Raw genomic sequence first — 18,137 nt, forward strand, 5'->3', positions numbered from 1 at the left:
CATGTCTTTTCCTTTCAACTTTCCCCCCATTCGTGTGCTTTTCTTCTGTGACTTTGTTTAACTTCTCCCATAATTTCGGCCCAGGTCTCTTGTCACACTTCATTCCAGTTGTCCTATGTTTGATTGTGCCTTCATTCATTTCTGTGCTCTATTTCTTATATGTGATATGTGCATATGCATGTCAGTGTCGTCTTTCTTCTTTTGGCATTTCAAGCAGCTTCTCGTTACATTTGAAGTACTTTTAGGTAGTGGATTTATTCAGTGTATCTAGGAAATAAACATTCTACTTTGAAGTTGCCAATTCCTCTAAAGCTTTTTATATTGTAACACTCACAATAGACTAATTCCTGATTAGTTAGGCTATATATGTAAATCCTATATATCACAATATGTGAATTTGCCACTCCACCAAGCTCATCATTCAGTCTCATTTATTTAAAATCAGTGCCTTAACCCCTACACAAATATGTATAAGATTAACATGGCATCAATAATATATTTAAATATGCACAGGCATACAATTATCTGCAGCAAGGAATGGTATTAATTGTAATTTTTTAACTGGAATGCTATAAGCTCCTACGGCAACACCACTGGATGGAAACGGCTTCATAACCACATGTGCTCCGGAGTTTGTGAAAGTATTCACCCATTTTTAGATTTGTTTTTTTTGTCCATTGTTGCCTCAAAACCGGGGATTAAAATGATTTCAGAGTTTACAGCATTTAATTTACAGAACATGCCTACAATTTTGAAAATGTATAACTTTTTTTATTGTGACGCAAAAAACACAACAATGGATAGCTAAGGGCGTGAGCACATATGCACGTGCCAATTTCAGTTGTTGTTTTTTTTTGTTTTTTGTATACATCTTTTCTCATTTCACTTTACCAACTTCCATCACATCATCCATCACATAAAATAAGATAGGAATGTAAGGTAAAAAGCTTAGAGGGGTGAACACTTTTGCAAGGCACTGTAAGATTGACTGGATTTTTGTCTGACAGTTGAAACAGCAGCGATGAGATAATCTAAAATGGAAAGCACCATTACCTCATTGTAAGAAGTGTAGAGTGTGCAGTTTTCGCATTAAGGTGCTGGGTAGGGCTCTGCTAGCCGCCTAGTACAAGACCAGAAATGCAACACTAATGGTTCGATGATTAGAATCTTTAAGATATAAAACGGCATTTACTAAAATACGGGGTGGAACTTGTTTGCTGATAAATAAGGTTTTAATGGGCAGAAACTTATTTTATCTTCTTTTGGCCTTTCACTTGGTGTAGAATAAAGCCTCTTATTTTCACATTTTTCCATCTGAGTTTCACGTGGCTTTACTGTTTGAGTTTGATTTTCTTTGAACTTTTTATTGCTTCTTCAGTCTTGAATTAACTGTCTGCTCCCTGCTGATGATGTTTTCATGCAAATCAGTCTGGTGAAGTGTTGCGGTAGGAAACTCTGTATATAATAATAACATATCAAGCTATTTCTGTGTGGTTCCAGTTAATTGTGAGCAAACAAAACTTGAAAAAATTATATTTTCCCCTGGATGCAAAACTTGATGTTTTGCTTTGGCATTATTTATGTCTTCTGCCCTGTACTAAGGATATCTGTGTACAGTGCAGAGCCAGGTCACATGATACTGGCAGGAAGCTGCAGCTACCAATACATTATCCCTGATAACATCAATGTAAGTGACAGAAAGCTAATTGTCTGAAATTAAAATATTTTTAAAAATTCACTATTCGTTTGCATAATTGTGCGAGCGACAGCCCTAAGCTTACTGAGTAAAATAACAGAAGGTATAAAGATTTGAAAAAATGTAAAACATGCTTTGATCAGTGATGCTCTGATCCCTAGCATATATTTCTAATATAAACAGGACATTTTATTTGGAGATCTCCTGATTATAAGCATTGAATCCTTAACTGCTTAAAACATTTTATTTGTATAAAGTTCAAAATTAATACCCCTGGCGGATTCAAAATCAGTATTTAATTATACTAGCATGTTCCTTCTAATAGGAGGTAATAAGAATTTGTGGAGGGAGCAAAAGATTAGGGGGATACTAATGAAGCCTTCCAACGTCAAAGACATGGCGCTCATCACCTAAGATACATTTTTAGCAGTGGAGACATGCAGATTGTTGGTAATCTACAATACTATGGTTGCTGTAATCCCAAAAAATCTGTGTTTTCCCCATTGATATGCTGTAACAAATTCTGGGGATGCTATTTTTTTCTTAAAATATAAATTGAAAAAAAAAAAGAGTTGTTTGTTTTTCCTCCAAATTTGATTCACATTTAAATGTTTTTTTTGATTGAGAGAGATCCTATCAGAAGGAAACTTTCTGATGAAAAATACTTTTGAATCTAAATTTACTGGGTAGGTGTCTTTTTCCACATTGTATTGGTGAATTTTATAAATGAATGCTTAAAACAGTAAAGTCATTTCAGGTTTGTAACTTTAAATTACAAGGTTATACATAAGGGAAATGTGGCTTCATTGTGCTTCTGTCAAAAAGAAATATTAATAACATTCTCTTGCTTCATCACATTCTTAGTTTCCGATTTGTCTCAGTGTCTATGACCCAGACCATATTCCTTTTCACTGGTCTTAGTCATTACATGAATCTCCCACAGCTCAGTGTAGGTGTGATTAATAGTGAATGAACTCACATCACACAGACTCGACAAACACAGACACCCTTTTTATTACAATTACTCAGCCTTCTTTTTTTAACCTGCCTCATCAGAAAATAGCCTCCTTCTGATATTCAGTTCACCTCTAGCTCCTCTGGCTCTGTTCCCATCAATTATTGAATGGGTCTTCTTAACCAGCGGCCTTTGATGGAGGCCGTGGTAATGTCTTTCTGTGGAATAGGTCATTCTTCCTTCGACAGTGACTCAGGTAAAGATCTCAAAATATGGTTGTATGTTATGAGAGAGTTATTTTTATTTTACTTAATTTTATACCTAATTTAATATTAAGTGGTAGAAAGCACTGCACATTTTTCAGTAATTTTTTTGTAAACAAAAAAAACAAAACTAAGTACACCCTTTTAGCTCAAAATTGGGGGGGGGGGTAGCACCTGCTGCTGATTAAATGCATTTATTGAGTAATCAGAAGTAACTCTAACCACCTCCATTAAGAGTACTTTTAGCAGTTTTCTTATGCTGACTATTTAAAGCAACATGTTTCAGTAGCTCAGGCAAAATTCAGACTTAAGTCTGATGAATGCTGTGACAGGACTTCAGGAGAGCTGAACAGAAACAAATGTCCGCAAACCTCAATAAACTGAAATAGCAGTGGGGACACGAGTGGGCCACAAATCCTTTACAACAATGAGACAAATACAACCAAGCAGAAACCCGTTCTGTTACTGCTGCTAATGAGGATTCTTCATGCTGACGTCTCAAGGAGCGTACATAGTTTGAATGGACTTTTGATTTTGAGTTCATGTTTGTGTTAAGTCAATGTTTTTATTTTTTTTTTTTCACCTTTAAGGATAGACTTGAATGCATTTTGGAACTGGCAAAGACCAGATATTTTTTAGGATCCAATTGACCTACGTTCCGGTTACATAGATGTACAGTATTATATATATTTAGGTGTTATTGTCATAGCCAGTTGATGTAAAAAGCAGATGCCGAGAAAAAATATAGTTTTTGATGCCTAAAGTCAACAGCAACATTGCTTTTAAAAACCTTTCCAACTGTGGAACTCTTCTCAACTAAACGTGATCAGGCAGTCTCCGACTAGCTGCCCAAAATATTACGTTCTATTGTCATTAGGAACATTTTGAGGGGACTTCAGCCACCATGCATCTATTTATGCATCTGGTTATCCATTTGTATCCATTTGAGTGATCTGTGCGTCCAATTTCATCTACTCCTCTGTTTTCCTATCCATTTATCATCTCCTTGCACTCTGTGACTTTTGCCATTACTGTATTTGAAGCCTGACTTCTGTATGAAGACACATGGTACATTAAAAGTGAAAACTTGTATTTTTACTTTCATTATTGGCCAAAAAGGGCTAAGAACTGGAAAGTTGATTCTGGCAAAGTAGGGAAGTTGACATGAAAATGTGTAGTGAAATGACAACAGGACATTTTTGTTATTATTTTGGGTTGTAAAAGCAAGAGACAATTTCTTGTCAACCATGCAAAGGAAAAGGGAACAAAGTTAAAAGATGCCGTAGGACCACAAGACAGACTGTGAAATTTGAGGCTTGATTGTCGAGTTATTTCAGTCCTGGGATTGCATTAGCAGTTTGGCAGCAGATTCCAAATACGTTGGCTGCCTACCAGAGACTGGACCAAAATTGGTATCCCTTAATAGAAACAGAAAAACAACAGTTGTTTTCCGGCCTTGACTTGCATTGGTTTAAGTCCCCCACACAGTGATTCTCCATCAAGGGAAACCAAATTTGCTTAATTGAGAGTGGACTGCTGCCACCAAGACTGAGAGGCGGTTTTAGTTTGAGTCATAGCTGCCAAGAAGAAAGATGGCCTGCGTTACGCTGGGACAGTTAATGAATAAAATGTATCTGGTCCCGGGAGCTTTTGGTCTGCAGTGTGCATGGACCATGCATACAATAGGTAACCATGACACCAGGGTTGCTTGGTTACAAAGTGGATCATAAACAGATGTCCCTCTCCCAATGTGAATAATTTTTGCTTAGCTACTTTCTGTTACCAAATTTTGGTTTCAACGATGGGCAAACTAAATGAGAAAACTCTCTTTCAAGCACCCTCCTCACTCTTTGCATGTATTAAACTCTAAATTGCCTGTTTGGGAGCTTTTGTGCTCATTAACTTGTCTGAAGAGGATGGAAACAGCAGCGTAAGTAGAGGAATAGGCCTTTTCGAATGTTGTGTAGTGTAGTGCTGCGTAATTATGGTGGAGACACTGATCTCTAGTGTCTGCAAGTGCATTATTAGGCTGCCACTGGATGACAAGAGTCATTAGTCTCTGCTGTTAGTCTCAATAACCGGGTACAGCTTTGTGTATTCATAGATACTTTTTGCAGTATTTTTATAACATATTCTTTTCCTATTGTTTAAGATTTCTGGGGTTTTCCACACATGTAGATATTTTGATATCAGAAAAAGATACAAAAAAATTACTTTCTAATGGTGACTTCATTTACGAGGGGGAGTAATCCAGAACAACCTGGTTCTATGTGCCGAAACAATTGTCTTCCTTCTTAAAGTAAGAGTGAACTATGATTAAACATGTTCTTTTGTTTAATGTCATTGAGCTCCAATTACTGCCAAACTTGTCAATTCAAGTAGTCACTTAATGAGAACCTGTGCAATGACACAAAGCAGATTAAAAAAATCAAATAAAATGCAAGACATCATGTGCCGATTCAACAGAATTCAAGAACTGATGTGAAACAAAGATCAGTCTGGAACAGGCTACAAAGCCATTTCTTGGGCTTTTTCACCCTGTGAACCAGTATGAGGGCCATTATCCACAAATAGTAGAATCCTGGAACAGTGGTGACCAGGCGCGGAGCCAGTGTCACATTACAGAGGGGGCGAGGACTTGTACTGTGGGCCCTTATAGCTTTTTTGGCTATTTCACTTGTTACCAATTCACATTACTGATCTGGGATCTCATTTCTAAAGCTTGCGTACGCTCATTTTGGAGACGGGGGGGAATTGGCAACGTAGATGGTAAAGTGGTGAATCAGTCAAACTGCATCATGATTCCTTTCAAACGTCAGTTTCTCTCTATATCAGACTTTAATCATAGATCATCTTCATTATCAGCATTCAAAACTGCAGTCTCATTCATGCTTGCACTGTGAACACATAACTATACAAAAGGACCATTTAAATGAAAAAAAAAACCTCCATAAGCCATCTTAAATCCTAGATAAAAGTCCACACAACATTTTATCGGGGCTTTCTTTACGTAAAATTTCTTGAATGATAATTTAAATATGTACCTACATGGCTCACTGACTAAATACCAATCAACTGAAAAAGCTTTTATTGTGACCTCACACTGACAATGGAATAAAAGTGCAATGTTTTCCATGTTTGTTTTTACTTTATTTTTTGTTTTTGATCAGCTCTGATTAGTTATTGGGAAGCATACTAAAAAATATTTTTTTACCTCATTCAGTATAAGAACTTCCTTTGTCTTGTGTGTATAATAACACCAACCAAAAAACATTTTGCTTTGATGCACTTCTTTTAATTATTTTAAAATCAGAAGTTATGGACAGATATTTTTTTCTGATGCACAAATGAAAATCTTTAAAAATCCATCATATCTGTGTATTCTGAACTATCCCTCTCTCAAAAAAACATCAGGCACATTTTTTTCTCTTGGTTGTCAGAGAAAAAAGAACATAATTAAGGTTAATTGAAACTGGCAGGCACACTTTAAAGAAAATACGATGTGACTAAAACGACTGGATTTACACATCACTGTAAATTCTGCAAGCAACTGGCAAATACCTGCTTTTCTGGCTCTGGACTCTGGTTTTGTATGATAATTTATGGCCCAAGCTTATTTCTTTCAATCTATCAAAATATATATCATAATATTGCTAGAAACAAATCCCTAAGGACTGGGTTGATTTTGTGGGTGTGCTTGCTTCTGGCCACTAGTGACTCATTCTTAATTAACCACTTCCTGGACTGTGTGTCGCTGCTTTTGTCAGCCAGCTGTTGTGCTCTGCGTGTGGCTCCACCAGACCTGCTTTGTGTTTGTCATCTCTGTTTTCCTACATGAAGCTTATCAGGCACAAAGTATATGCATACAAAGAGCATACAAAGAGCGCAGTGTGTGTGTGTGTGTTTGACGCGTCGCTCAATAGAGCTTGCTGCCACGCTCAAGCTGTCATATTTAGTCCCATTCAGCTGCAGACAGGAACACCTGTGCTTCATGCTGTACAGGAAAAATTATACTTGACCAGTGTGGTGTTTACTTAATTTTTTTGTTGAAAATGTATTTGTATTATGGTTGCACCAACAGCAGTAAAAATATCTGATGCTAATGGATAAGATGGTCTCATTTATTGGTATATTTAATAAAAAGTCAAAATAAAGTCCTAGTATCTTGAGATTGGCAGAATAAACAAAGGATGGCTGTGAATCTTGCATAACGCGTCGTACAGTAGCAAACTGGGGTGTTGATTTCGGCACACAGAGCTGCCACGCAAACACTCCAGCTGGGTGCAGCTGTTATTGGGTCTCATTTGCAGCCAGCTGGCACTCAGGTAGCATGGTCTGCTTGCCGAGGAAGGGATGAGCTGTCAAACAAGCGCATTTTAGTTGAGCTCGCAACACAACACAAGTCTCTAACAAGTCATATTCTGCAAATCAAGCATGTTTTGTGATGCCTATTTCTCTGTACAGTGAAGCAGTGCTGTTGGTTAACTTGTCACGCCGCATGTATTTTACACTTGTTTTCCTGCAGCCATTGCATGTGCCCCTGTGTGTAAATGTATTTCCCCCAGTCACTTTTCTTCTCCCCCCCTCTCACTACTTCTCTCCCAGGTCCCCATGGGCTGAGCAGGATAGATCTGACTAAAGTGCTGCCAGTCACAACAGCAGATGCTCATGTTTTCTCTGCTCTCCCATGCCTCCCTGCATATCAGTGGGGTGGCAGGTGTGTTCTGGCAGGGCTAGATGCTCTAATCAAGCCAAAGAGTGTGTTTACGCAGTATATCAGTGTGGCGTTTTCAAAATACAGTAATCACAGGAGCTAGGATTTTTGCACCAGAGAGACACACGTGTGCCGTGCGTGTAAAACGCACCAAGTGACGTCAGCGGAGGTAAACTGTCTTGGTTAGTTGAGATGTTGCGTAAAAAAATTCTTTTAGATGTTCCATCTGTTCTTAAGTGATGATCCAAATTGGTAAGACTCAAATTAGACAAATTAATTTTTTCGTAATGTAGTAAATGTTGCAGATGATTATTAGAAAGCAACAGTTAACCTGTAACAACATGCTAAATAGTGTAAAGCTAACTATGAAGAGAAAAATTGGTAAATACATGGAGCAGGAGAGATTATTGTGTTTAACTTTGAGTGAGATCATACACCATTTGTCACTGTCTTCTGCGCCATGTCACACAAGATGAAGAATCAACCAAGTACTTTAGTCAATATGCTAATAAGAGTTTTTGATGGGGGGGGGGACACTTGTCAAGAGTTTTCAGCACTGGAAATCTGCTTGCCCAGGCGTGCATACTTGCTTTGCACCAGATTTCGATTACCCTCCTCACAGGCTAAAGCTATAGTAGGTAATCCTGTTCAGAAGCATTTTTACTATACTAGGTAAAATCGTCCTTCCATCCTGAAAGTAGTCAATGCATTATGTATTCAGAATAAGGAGGTTAAAAATTGATCTCTGTGGGAGCTGCATGCCTGTAACTCTGACCAATCACTGCTCTTTGCACTGAAGAGAAGGGATTGGTTAGTTTTGTTCCTGGCCACACCCCCCTCTGTCTCTCAAGTTCCAGGCAGTGTTGCTGCCATTCTTCGCCAGGTCTCTCTTGAAAAATAGTTTTTTAATCGCAATGGGATCTACCTGGATAAATAAAGGTTACATACGGGACGCATGGGTGGCTGGATTCAGCCTTAGTGGTTGTGCTAAGGTGATAACATGGGGAACTCTATCATTTGGTGGGAGCAGCAAGCTAGAACAGCTGCTTCTCTGGATTGAAATTAGTCGGTTGAGGTGGGTTGTGCTTTGTCAGCAGGGAGAGGGATCTCTGGTTCTTCATCTTTGACCCGTTAGGTCTTAGGATCCATGGTGTGTTTTGACTGTCTTGGTGTATCTATGGGTATAAAATAGATGTTTTTGGGGGGTGGAGGGCGGGGGGGGGGGGGGGGGGCGGTGGTGTTGCAACCTACCTTACATATGCCAGGTATTGCATTATGTATTGTGAATGATCCATATATTATGACAGTTACGTGATTACTTTGGTCTGGCCTAACTGTGATGGGATTTTACCCAGAAGAATCGTGTGTTACCCACTTCTAGAGTATCTAAAATTTCAAAGGGAGTTTTTTTTTCATACGAAGCATATTTTTTTTTATCTTTTAAAGATGGCACTTAATTAAAAAATAAAGACATCATTCCCATACCTGACTTACAACTTTCAAAAAAAAAAATTAAAGGCAGCAATGGACTATGTATAAAATACAATCTTCTATCCCTAATAAAGGTTTAGGGTTCCCAGCAGTTATTGTGGCCTTTTAAGAGAAAAAGTGTGAAGAAAAAGGATTAGGATAGTCTCAATCTTTGTAATAAAAACCCATGACAAAAAACATCAGATGTTTCATTGCATAAAGCATCACAAAATACTTTTTTCCATATCAGCAGTTAAGATGAGCAGTTTGTGGTTTTAATTGATTCAGGTTGAATTAATCCTTTTAATTTGTTTGGCAAGTGTCTGAAATATGCAGTATCATCATTAACTCTGATAGGTTCAGGTTTGGGAATTTACTTATTTTATATTGTTTAAATAAACAATCATATGGTCAAATAAGGCATTATTGTTTTTCTTTACATATTTAGGAAAAATAACAAATCAAGTTTAGTATCTATACTAAAAATCAAATAGAAGACATCTTGATAAAAGTACATTTAATATTGAACCTTTTGCTCAATACATACCCATTTTCTGGATAAAACGAAGAGCACATTAACACTTTAAACATAACACATTCTTTATTTATTCATTTCCATCCTTGATGCTTTCAAGTTTTGACATATGCCAGTAAACATCATAGAACTCAGTGAAACTGAAGGTCCATTCACTGTGGAAACTACACAATGTGGCCGTGTCATGAATATAAAATAAAATGTAAAATGACTGAATTGGATGTGTTCCTGTTTGAACTGGATGATCAAAGAAATTATCTCCAGGGGATCTCAACACGAACCAGGCATACATCTACACCATTACCTATCATGTAACTTAGTAGGCTCATATTATAAATGTGATGGCAAATTGTAAATGTTTTTTGCTGTTAGGTTTTTTGCTCTATTTGTATGACGCATGTCATATTTGTTCATTTGGAAGCTCTTTAAAAACACTGACTGGACATAAAAGAGCAGCTGAACCAGCTGCTGGCCTTTGACCCCTAAACCTTTACATCTACTGCTCAGTTCCTCATTATCGTGCGTTTCTTCCTCTGTGTGTGTATGTGTGGGTGCAGAGTTGGTGGCCAGGTGTGTGTATGTGTGAAATGGTGCTGGATATCCAAGATGACAGCTTTAACTTTTGGCTGAGCTGTGTCAAAGATGGGCTCAGCAGGTCCTGCAAATACTATTTATTGTTAAATCACTGAGAATAATGCGATGTACTTGTATTACTAGATGTATACAGGATGAGGGAGAAAATGGGAGTTTGACATATAGTTTCACTGTTGAATATGGTTCTTGTTGATTCAGTAAATAAAATGTCAATGAAATGCTACTTCATAATTAAGATCAGTGGAGCTTTGTGGGCCACCATTTCAAAGTAATGACTTAGCCTTAGTTAAATAATTTATCTGAATGAAATTATAGTCTTGTGATATAGATTTTTTTTTCTCTCTGATTTGGACTTTGAACTCTGCACTCTATTTTTTTGTTCCTTGTACTAAATATTTTGAATACAGGGTACATTACATGAATCATTGACTGGAATTGACTGGAGCTGGAAGCTGCTCAGTTCTCTTTCTAGAAGAAGCTGAACTCTGCCAAACAAACTAGGTTAATCTCAGTTTTTCTGTCCCTTGTTGACAGTGCAGCTCTGTGATATTAAAACAAAACACGTCTATTGGGGCAGTGAAAGGGCAGACGGCAAAAGAAGAAGCCTGTATAATATTGAATGACAACATCCCAATTTTAGAGCCAAGACTGAAAAAGCCTGGTCACCTCAGAGCTTCTGCCTAGTGTTTGGTACAACCAACAGAAGTGTGAGATGTGTACTGGTCTACAGAGGAGCAGCAGCATCCTGAACAAGATGAAGGTGTGAAAGAGAGGTCTGATCGACCCCAGCAAAAACGGTAAATGCAATAATCTAGTGGATTTGTGATAACAGGAATTATTTCCAGATCAAGTTTTGAAACTGGTTTTAGTCTGGCAACACGGCATAACTGAAGGAAAATTTTCTGCTAAAACGCTTATGACCTCCTTGTTGACTCGAAAGCTGAATCCAGGGCTGCACCAAGATTTGTAACCTGTTGCTTAACATATGGTTCCAGATCACCAAGTTTTGGAAGAGATGTGTGTGCATTACTGTTGGGACTGAATGAGTCTGTTTTCTTTTAAAACGCTGCTTAGATGCTGTCAAAGCCATCAATTGAATCAGCTCGGCCAAGAAGAGTTTTAGCTTTAAAATGGTTCAGATATTATTCTGTCCAGTGACATAAATACAAATGTTTTTTGCAAAAATCTGTGAAATGGTGTATGTTTAGAACATAGATTTGTATAAAGAATATAATTTTGAAGAAGCCAAGCAATAAAAAAATTCTATTTACATTTTTTTACATGGTTAATTCAGTAATATTATTAATCCCCTAATATAGTAAAGCATAATTCACTTTTGATTGGTTATTTTAGAAGAATGTGTTTTATTAGTTTTCTCATACAGATGGATTTGTTAGAAGAATAGTATGCCTTTGTGTAAATGACTGACTTATCACAGACATCTCAGTGTTGTGTAAGTTTTCTGTTCCTTTCTGAAAACTGGTCTTAATTAGACATTCAGTTACAGATAATGTAACTACACGTCTCTTTTGAGCAAAGCTGAGTCTGTCTACACCATGAATTTATCTATTAACGCCAGAATGGTGGATACAATGATTTGCTAATCTTCATATTCCCTAAAGCAGGAGTCTTCAATCCCACTATCTTGCATAATTCATGCATGTTTTAGGTGTTTCCCATGTCTCCACATACCTGACTTATTTAAATGGGTCCCTTGGTTGCCGTAACATAAAATAAAATTATGTTGCGGCCAAAATCTTCATTTGAATTTTAAGTGCTTGACCAACATGGTATGTAATGGAGGCGCTGGTTTGTAATCCCAATTTATAAGGACTGTATAAAGCATCTGTACAAGTACAATAAGTAATCAAACAATTCAAAGCAAATGGAATCTATGTATGTGCATTACACTTATTAAATGTAACTCTGGGTGTATTTTAGTTTTTTATAGAAGACATATGATGCAAAAATCCACTTTTCTAGCCCTTAGATACATTTTGTTTTGTGTACTTGGATTCTATGAGTGCAGAAAATTTGAATGTGGTCTGTCCATTTTGTTTTTTATTAAATAATTTTGGTCTTTCTTGTTTGTTCCTTTTTTGATACTATAACATATTTTTTCCCACCTAGTTAATGACATTTTTTGACTTCTAAATACATCTACAACAATACAAATCTATTTGTTTTTTCTTTGAATTGGTCCTGAGTTTGACAGTAAACTGAAAGCCCGTTTCCCTCTGAGTCGATGCAGCTTGACGGCCACTGGCATCTCAATCTGCAGGAAGGCATTGTGTGCTTTATACATGTGCAGTTAAAAGACCATCATGACCCCAACTGTCAGCACACATCTTTCTCAAAATATTATATAAGTTTCTATATGGTTATATACAGGGTTACAGTTAAATATTTTTTTTCAGGGAAGGAGAAAGTAGCTGGAGAGGCATATGTATACCTCAAAAAAATGGAAAAATAGTTTTGAGTAAAAACCGACATCAGCCATTAGCTTGTGGAGATGTAGAATTATGTCAAGCAAGATGTTTGGGGAATGTGGAGGGAAATCTACATTGGCCTTAGCCTCAGAGCCAGTAGATGATTCTATTTCTGCTTCGCTGCTTGCTCGTACGCGTTCTCCGTTTACTGTTTGCTTGCATGCTTTTGCTCTTAACTTGGTAGCTCTCAGCCAAAAACTGAAAACTTTGAAATAAACTACTTTAAATCAGTAAGACTTGAGATTCTTCAGCAGTGTCTATTTTTTTTATTTGTGCTTTTCATAAGGATTTTTGAGAGGATGATGAGACAATGTTGGGAGGAGCTGCACTTTTCATGAAAACACAAGCGGCCAGATCCCAACCTTTTCCACAGATGACTGACAAACTTCTCAAGAGAATACTGCTGATGGAAATAAAAAAAAATAAAAAAACATAGGCTTGAACTGAATGTAGAGGGAAATTCTGTATATGGAAATTAAATGACCCTACCAATTATTTTAAATAACTAACACCACCAAGAAACTGAATGCTGATGTAAATGATGGTAAACTGACCAACAGTCCACGCCGCAGGATAAATCTCTCAGATTTGAAAAGACGGCTAACAGGAAGAACCCCCCACCTAGATTAAGCAGCACTTGTTTCTTAAACCTCGACAGCAAGGAGAAAACGGCAGCAGACTTGGGTCACAACAAATGGCAGGAACAAGCCAACCGATATTCCTATGGAGAACAGGTTTGCCTCTCTTCTTGCAAGACTCTCACTTCCTGAAGGAAAGCTCATCTTCAAACACCAGGGAGAGGTCTGAGACCAGATTGCGCTCTAAACGGTTTTCCCCCAAATGATTTCAGAAAGAGTCAGCCATCAGGCTACAAACCCAAATAGTGGGTGATAATGCCACTTTTGGCGCAAGTAAAACACCAAAGTACTTATTTTTGAAAAGAATATGTTGTCTGATCTTTCTGAGAAAATATTGATGATCACGAATGAGGATCCATCAATGAAAAAACAATTCTGCACAGAGGAGCCCTTGATGTTTTGAGGCAACAATCAAAAATCTTCAAAGAGGATTTTATTCATAGGTAGTGTTTTAGGAATAAAACGAAGACACATCGTTTGACGAAAATGAAAATTATCTTAATGCAAAGTCACAGACTAAGTGAAACTGAAAAAACTTATCTGACAGGCAGTCCATATTGCTGAAATGTTTATACAGGGACTCACCAGGTCAGATTTTTAAATGATTTCTTACATTTTTCATCAACTTCCAGACCTCTTGGGTCTCATAGTTTGAGGTTATTCCCCTTCCCCACTATTAGAACCAAGTATGGAGAAGCGGTATTTAGATTTCTGTTCCACTAATTTGGATCAAACTTTCAGAAAATCATTAAGTTCATTCTGTAGTCTCACTTCTTTACCTTAATATGCTGTTGTGATGTACTTCTTTTTTATGTTTTCATCATGTAAAGATCTTTGAATAGTCTTGTAGCTGAAATGTGCTATATAAGTAAGTAAGTCATTTCTAACAGTTAAATAGATGTGGAAAATTTTTTTATTTATAGGAAAATTTTTGTTTTACAGAATCTGAAATATGATTAATTTGTTTTAAAGGTACCATGCATAAAACTATACTAACACAGAAATAATCGTTTTTTGTTTTTAAATTAGAGATGGATCAATTAGGCTTTGCCAGGTCGGTACCTATTTCCAGTTGCCTCTAAGGTCTGTTTTTTTAGACTGTACAAAAAACAAAACAAAAAATTATTTTAGGGTTATTTTATTGTGTTGGAAGTTTTAAATATAACTGAAAGACTGTTACTTCCATCTAGTTTAATAAGTCCACGTCCCTGACCTGTTTGATTTATGAAACTCAAACTTGCATTGAAGTAAATGTTCTTGGCTGATGCATTTATAGACCAAATATAGTGAGTTATTGGTTCTGATATATTGAAAGACTAGGATTTGATCTGCCAGTTTTCGATCAGAGCCAGTCAAGGAAACATTGTTTGATCTATAGACGATGGCTCTAGTTTTCATATACAATAAGTTTATTTGAACCCAAGCAAGGCAACTAATTGTCCAGAGTTAATTTTACATTCAGGCATTTTTCAGATGCGTTGTTGTGACAGTCTTTATTTAAAGCAAAAACATTTTTTATTTAATTACTGATTCAGTCCACTCCTACCATTATTTCCAAAATGAATTGATCCCCTGTCAGATTTCTTCTCTTTCTGCATGATTTGAAGTCTTTAGACCCAATCATATCAGAAGAAAGAGATAGATTTCACATTTCCCCAGGGAAATTAATAGTACAGTGAATTTCTGAACCAGGTACAGATTCAAAACTGGGTCCATTATAAACCCATTACGCTAGTCATTAGGATCTGGGGAAAGATTGAATATGTGGGTGTCTAATTTTAGAGCAACACCGTCACTGCTGGTTCTAATACATGCCTGTAGGAAACAATTATAGATATTTGGTATATTCTTTTGAATATGTGACCAGGTTCCAGTGCTGTGACATCAGATTTTGTATTTTACCTCACCAATTATTCTTGGTTATAAATCTGTAAAACAATGTTTTTTTTTATTACCCTTTCCTTAGAGACTTGCAACGGAGGCAGAAAAGTTTCAAAAGGAACACGAGTGGACAGTCGACACTGACAGTGAGGTAAGTGGGTGGCCCTGGCCCAGTCTAAGTTCATTAACACACCCTGCGTCACATACAGATCAAGTGGTGAGCTGCATGTGCAGAGCGAGCTGGGTGGGTGTGTTATCCAATATGATTGTTATAATTAGATGGCAAACCTCATTACAATAACAATTGTGTTTTAATAACTGTTTCATTAGCTCACATAATAGCCTGAAACGAAGCCGGCTTGTTCTTGAGGAACACACAAACTCTATTTTATCTCTTAGGTCTTCCATTAATCTGAGTATTAACAGTGTATTAAATGGGAAATCTCAGCTAATTTGAAATCATGCTTATTTTAATTATGCCTAACTGCTTGCACAGTCAGTGGTTGCTTCAGGTTTCATATGCATGTTTTTTTTTAATATCATGAATGCCAATACAGATTTCTAAATGCCATTCTATTGCAACTAATTAACAAATGAAAAATGATACTGCATGTACATGTAGTGATGCAGGAAAAGAAATTGAACTCAGCCATCAATGCCTCTTGGTTTTAAATCTCTCCAGTGTTTCCAAACCTTAATGACTCTTTTCAATTAAACATTTTGGCATTATTCAATGCCATGCATACTTTCTAGTGTTGAAAGATTAGAGTAGAAAATACATCTTTGGTAGACTGACTGATTTATACACTATAATAACTGAAGGGATTTGCTTGCTTGGCAAGCGTATACCTTTTTGCTTAATGACCTTAAATTTTCTGGCAGAGGCCAATTCTTGTAACAGTATTTGCTGCATACAAATACAAATCATTTGTAAAAAGATATACTGACTCATTAACAGATTACATAGTTACAGTTAAAATAGAAACTATTCACACCCCTAGCAGATTAAAGTAATGTTTTAATTTTACTATAATATTTAATTTCTCAAGGGGTCTCAGAAATTAAAGCTCCTCACCAAAGATTCATGTTCAAATTAGCAGTGTTAACATGTAAAAAGCAGATCAGCCATTATAAAGAGGGTCTAATTACTGCAGTGCCAATAAGGATCTTTTTCTATTGATTATTGAAAATGGTATATGTAATTTTTAACATGTATTAAAAGTAAATAAAGGCTTTTTTTACCCCTTTTTTTTTTTTACACTGTTCCATCTTTTGTAGGAGGGCTGTCTCCTTTCCTATGAGAAAAAAAACAACTTCTTAGCTAAATTATATATTTTTTTATCTAAATCTGCCAGGGCATGAATACTTTGATCATAAATTTAGCTTACTTATTTCCAAGTTTTAAATCTTATTGGCTGTAATTAAAATTGTATCCTGCTCACTGTAAGTATTAAGACAATTAATATATATATATATATATATATATATATATATATATATATATATATATATATATATATATCTTTTATTTCTGTTTCTTTAAAAAAATTATTTTTTTGCTTTTCAAAAGTAAATTCTGAATTTTAAAGTGGCTTAGTCAAGTATTTTGACTATGAAAAGCAAGCGCAGACAAAAAAGCATTCACTGTTGAACAAAACAAGTATTAGTCCTGTTAGTGGTTACTTACTCCCTTTTGAGCCTGAAAATATGTTATGCCGGGCGCACTCAGCAAAGAAATATTGTTATGCGCCATCCGCCGGCAGTACCGTAGAACTGTCAGAAAGCAAGATGGCAACAATTAATGGAGCTTCTGTAAGAACCAGTAGACCGTCCTGCAATGCCTCGCAATAAAGTGACAGACCTAACCTAACCTACTTAACCCTAACGCTGAAATTTGTAAAGTCATACTATGTGACTAAAGAATCCAAGATCAATGAAGAATATTCCAGTTAGAATTTGACAAGGCACAGGCTGGTGTGCATTTCTCGTAGTAACCTTAAGTAAAAAGGCTACAGCTTCTTGAAAACAAAATTGTACTGCGTTCCCATGGCTTAGGGACCTTGAGTGATGGGTTGATTGGCTGTCCATGTTTTTTTTCCAAATCCAAATGCTTTCAATCCATGAGTTTCTTCTTTGTTAAGCAAGGGAAAGTGCAGGAGCCCTCCTTTTAGCCTATGCACAGGCAGTGCCCAGTAACTGGTGGGGGGGAAGTAAAATAGCTTTGTTGCTGCAATATCTTTCTGGCAACTGACCTTTAGGTATGTTATGGCAGAAAACTTCCACAATTTTAAAACCTTGGTTTACCTTGAATCCAGGAATGAGCCCATGTCAGCATTTGACTTGTCCATATATTGTGATTTTCTTGCGAGTAATGTGCTCTCTCATGAAGTTATGTTGAGCCTGTGACATTTAACGTTCTCCAGACAGTCTAATCTTCACACAAGATCAGCTCGGTCGTAGTATTTATTAAGCTCTGTTACATTGCTTCTCAGGTTTTACCTTCTTCTTTGCAAGGCTCTGTAATAAGAGGTTCAAAATAGCTGTACACATGCATTATATAATATGCAGTATTCCATTAACCACTGTTCTGCTGGTTATAGAAGTACACAAACACCTTTGGGCTGTAATTGGGCTATTATATCAGGAAACATCTTCCTGCTGACTTCGTCAAAGGGCGACTGCAGCGATGAGTAGTTAGGTTTAAGTTTAACTAAAAAATAATAAAAAAAACATTATGGCCAAAACTATTAGTTCCCTGGTAAATTTAAGTTTAAAATAAATGGCGTATTTTTTCAGCTTTAACGTCTTTATTTCACTAAAATATTTTAATTAGATTAATAGAATGTCAGTTGTTTATGGGTCTATTTTGTATACTTTATCATAAACATAAGTTTTTAATAGT

General features: G+C 36.5%; 1 pseudogene; it reads left to right on the forward strand.

The window, feature by feature from the left end:
• LOC118561752 overlaps window positions 1-18,137 on the forward strand; it is a 55,106-nt pseudogene that overhangs the window by 9,252 nt on the left and 27,717 nt on the right.

The sequence above is a fragment of the Fundulus heteroclitus genome, unplaced genomic scaffold (genome assembly GCF_011125445.2).
Source record: "Fundulus heteroclitus isolate FHET01 unplaced genomic scaffold, MU-UCD_Fhet_4.1 scaffold_708, whole genome shotgun sequence".
Classification (NCBI taxonomy): Eukaryota; Metazoa; Chordata; class Actinopteri; order Cyprinodontiformes; family Fundulidae; genus Fundulus; species Fundulus heteroclitus.